Here is a 5000-nt window from a genome sequence, read left to right on the forward strand (position 1 = left end):
TATATATATATATATATATATATATATATATATATATATATATATATATATATATATATATATATATATATATATATATATATATATATATATATATATACACATGTCGTGCCGAATAGGCAGAACTTGGGATCTTGTCTTAAATAGCAACGTTCATCTTGCCATATAGGACAAGTGAAAATTTGTGTATGCAATAATTTCGCCAAAATCATTCTGAACCTAACGATAAAAATATATTTCACTGTGTTTGTTTATTATTAAATTATTGTAAACAAATCTAAAATATATTTAGTTGGGTTAGGCTAAAATAAATTGTTCTTATTATAATAAGGTTAGGTAAGTTTTCTAAGATTCTTTTGGAGCAAAATTATAATTTTTTACATTAACATTAATGAAAAAATATATCTTTAAACGTATAAAAGAAAATTTTAGAAAGGACTTAATTTTAAATGAGTTCTTGCTAATTGACCAGTTTTACATATTTGGCACGACATATATATATTATATATATATATATATCTATATATATATATATATATATATATATATATATATATATATATATATATATATATATATATCTAAATATATATATATATTATATATATATATATATATATATATATATATATATATATATATATATATATATATATATATATATATATATATATATATATATATATATATATATATATTTAACAAGTCGGCCGTCTTCCACCGAGGCAAGGTCACCCAAAAAGAAAGAAAATCCCCAAAAAGAAAATACTTTCATCATCATTCAACACTTTCACCACACTCACACATTATGACTGTTTTTGCAGAGGTGCTCAGAACACAACAGTTTAGAAGTATATACGTATAAAGATACACAACATATCCCTCCAAACTGCCAATATCCCGAACCCCTCCTTTAGAGTGCAGGTATTGTACTTCCCATTTCCAGGACTCAAGTCCGGCTATATAAAAATAACCGGTTTCCCTGAATCCCTTCACTAAATATTACCCTGCTCACACTCCAACAGATCGTCAGGTCCCAAATACCATTCGTCTCCATTCACTCCTACCGAACACGCTCATGTACGCTTGCTGGAAGTCCAAGCCCCTCGTAGTAGGTTGGTAGACAACAACCACCCAGGGAGGTACTACCGTCCTGTGGTAGTAGGTTGGTAGACAACAACCACCCAGGGAGGTACTACCGTCCTGTGGTAGTAGGTTGGTAGACAACAACCACCCAGGGAGGTACTACCGTCCTGTGGTAGTAGGTTGGTAGACAACAACCACCCAGGGAGGTACTACCGTCCTGCCAAGTGAGTGTAAAACGGAAACCTGTAATTGTTTTACATGATGGTAGGATTGCTGGTGTCTTTTTTCTGTCTCATAAACATGCAAGATTACAGGTAAGTCTTGCTACTTCTACTTACACTTAGGTCACACTACACATACATGTACATGTTTATTTATACACACTCATCTGATTTTCTTCGATTTTATCTTAATAGTTCTTGGTCTTATTACTTTTCCTTTTATATCCATGGGGAAGTGGAATAAGAATCTTTCCTCCGTAAGCCATGCGTATTATAAAAGTCAACTAAAATGCCGGGAACAATGAGCTAGTAACCCCTTTTCCTGTAATAATTACTAAAAAGAATAAGTATATATATATATATATATATATATATATATATATATATATATATATATATATATATATATATATATATAATATATACATACATATATATATATAATCAATAACAACACTGCGGCTACCTACCTGGAGTCTACCTGGAGGTTATTCCGGGGATCAACGCCCCCGCGGCCCGGTCCACGACCAGGCCTCCCGGTAGATCAGGGCCTGATCAACTAGGCTGTTACTGCTGGCCGCATGCAGTCCAACGTACGAACCACAGCCCCGTTGATCCGGCACTGACTTAAGGTATCTGTCCAGCTCTCTCTTGAAGGCAGCCAGGGGTTTATTTATAATTCCCCTTATGCTTGGTGGGAGGCTGTTGAACAGTCTTGGGTCCCGGACACTTATGGTGTTTTCTCTTAGTGTACCAATGGCGCCCCTACATTTAATTGGGGGCATTTTGCATCGCCTGCCCAGTCTTTTACTTTCGTAGGGAGTGATTTCTGTGTGCAGATTCGGGACCATTCCTTCCAGGATTTTCCAAGTGTAGATTATGATATATCTCTCTGTCCTGCCGAGGATTCGAACCCATGTCGTTTTGGCCCGCCTCATGGTGAGCGAAAATCACATGACGCTCTAACCCACTCGACCACTCAGTCCTACAAGAATCAAGTATTGGTCACCACTTTCGTATCTTTCAGTCGGTGTCTTAATACCGGTGAAGAGCTCTTGATCTAAGGAATGTAAACTAACCTTCCTATCCTCTGGTCAAATCTTATTACCTCAATATTATTTGCATACACTTTATGTCCCTAAAAAACATATATTTAGAGTTTATTGTCCTGAAGTCTTAAGTTACAATGAAGCGTCACGGAAATCCTCTGCATAACCAATGGTTTTCTGCAAGCACTGAAGTGTCATACATTATTGTATAAACAATGTATCATATGGAAATAAATCTGAATTTGAATTCTCCCAGCACTATATGACCATTACGACCCTAGACCTGAATCATTAGTTTAATAATAATGCCATGATTCCACTATAATACCATAATTCCACTATAATAGCATAATTCCACTATAACAGGATAATTCCACTATAACCACTGTGTAACTTTGGTTCTGTTATTTTTATCTTCAGATCGTAGTTAATGTGTGCAATATAATCTTTGTGTATAATATTTGTTTTGTCTCCTTTTGATGCCTCCAGTTCGTTCTTTTGCCTAGATTATTGTCTTTCTAGGATGGAAGGGAAAGGAGGAGAAGGTCTGGAAGAGAAAGGAGGAGAAGGTCTGGAAAAGAAAAAAAGAGGTCTGGAAAGGAAAGGAGGAGAAGGTCTGGAAGAGAAAGGAGGAGAAGGTCTGGAAAAGAAAAAAGGAGAAGGTCTGGAAAGGAAAGGAGGAGAAGGTCTGGAAGAGAAAGGAGGAGAAGGTCTGGAAAAGAAAAAAAGAGAAGGTCTGGAAAGGAAAGGAGGAGAAGGTCTGGAAGAGAAAGGAGGAGAAGGTCTGGAAGAGAAAGGAGAAGGTCTGGAAGGATTCTGTCCTCCAAAGCATTGATGGGAAAGTATTTCTCAACTGGTTGATGTGGTAAGACCTCGGCTATTTTTTTTTTTTTTTGGATTATATTTGTACCCTTGTGGGGTATCACTGGTGGATGAAGGCAGCCATGGAGTGTATGCTGAGTGGAGAGAGTGATACTGTACTCACTCACCTAATTGTGGTTGCATGGGTCGAGACTCAACACCTGGCCCCGCCTGTATACGTCAGACGGGGTGCAGAGTGAAGATAATGAGGGGTCGGAGGCTGGGTATTATGGCATCTGATGTGTAAGAAAGAGATGAAAGAACCGACTGCAATCTTTTAAGAAATTTATTTTCTTCACTACGTCCGGTATCCTGGTTGGTAAACTGCTCTGGTGTCTTGCCTCTCACGTCGTCTGCCTCTGTTAATGCTTTAACTCTCATTACCCATGTCAGTCATTTAGCTTCAAATCTTTGCCCACCTTACGTTCTTCACTCAGTACTCTAAAAATATACTCCCGTACTCGTTTGATTTCTGTAGTTATTTTTATTTCGTAGCATTGTATTCACCTAACTGTGATTGCAGGGGTCGATACTCAGCTCCTGGCCCCGCCTCTTCGCTGGCCGCTACTGGGTCCTCCCTCTCCCTGCTCCATGAGCTTTATCGTACCTCGTCTTAAAACTATGTATGGTTCCTGCCTCCACTACATCACTTGCCAGACTATTCCACTTCCTGACAACTCTGTGGCAGAAGAAATACTTCCTAACATCCCTTTGGTTCATCTTAGTCTTCAACTTCCAATTGTGACCCCTTGTTGCTGTGTCCCATCTCTGGAACATCCTGCCTCTGTCCACCTTATCTATTCCACGCAGTATTTTATGTCGTTATCATGTCACCCCTGACCCTCCTGTCCTCTAGTGTCGTCAGATCGATTTCCCTTAAACTTATTTTGTGTGTGTGTGTGTGTGTTTGTGTGTGTGTGTGTGTGTGTGTGTGTGTGTGTGTGTGTGTGTGTGTGTGTGTGTGTGTGTGTGTGTGTGTGTGTGTGTGTGTGTGTGTGTGTGTGTGATCAAGTGAATTAACTGGTGTTTAGCTCTGGTTTCTGATCCCGTGTTGTAACCTCCCATCTACAGATTCGAATCAGTTTTCTCATATATCATCTGTGACCCCACTTGTTGAATCAGCCTCCGCCGGGTCGCTCCCCAGCCTCGCTCCACTATTTCATTGCCCTTACACTGTAAACGATGTTTTAATGCCTCTCTTTCTCGACTCGGTGCTCAAATTTCAACGTCCTGGCGCCTCCTATCTCAAGTATATAAAGACTTCTGGTAGGTAGCGCACTCAGCTCCACCCCGGTACCGATGGAAACACTGGGGAGTTGTTTCCTTAAGACACCTACTGTCCCTGTTCACTTAGCAGTAAATAGGTACCTGGTGTTAGCCGATTGGTGTGGGTCGCATCCTGGAAACAAGCACAAGTTGTATCATGTACCTGTAGAAATAATAATATATAATAATTATCCAAGTGCAACTAATGTGACATTTATTGTGGCAACGGTTCGCTCTCCAGGAGCTTTATCAAGGTAATGGCTTGATAAAGCTCCTGGAGAGCGAAACGTTGCCACAATAAATGTCACATTAGTTGCACTTGTGTCCTTTTACTTTACATATTGTCGGTAATTCTACCAACTTTATTATAATAATTATCATTGTTATTATTATTAGGGAACACTTATAGTAAACAAACCACGGTACGGGCGGGGATTGAACTCGCGGTGGGTGAGTCGTAAAACTATAGCATAGTAGTTGTAGAAATTTTTCCATCCTGGAAGGAATGGTCCCAAAT

The sequence above is a fragment of the Cherax quadricarinatus genome, chromosome 94 (assembly GCF_038502225.1).
Source record: "Cherax quadricarinatus isolate ZL_2023a chromosome 94, ASM3850222v1, whole genome shotgun sequence".
NCBI classification, from domain to species: domain Eukaryota; kingdom Metazoa; phylum Arthropoda; class Malacostraca; order Decapoda; family Parastacidae; genus Cherax; species Cherax quadricarinatus.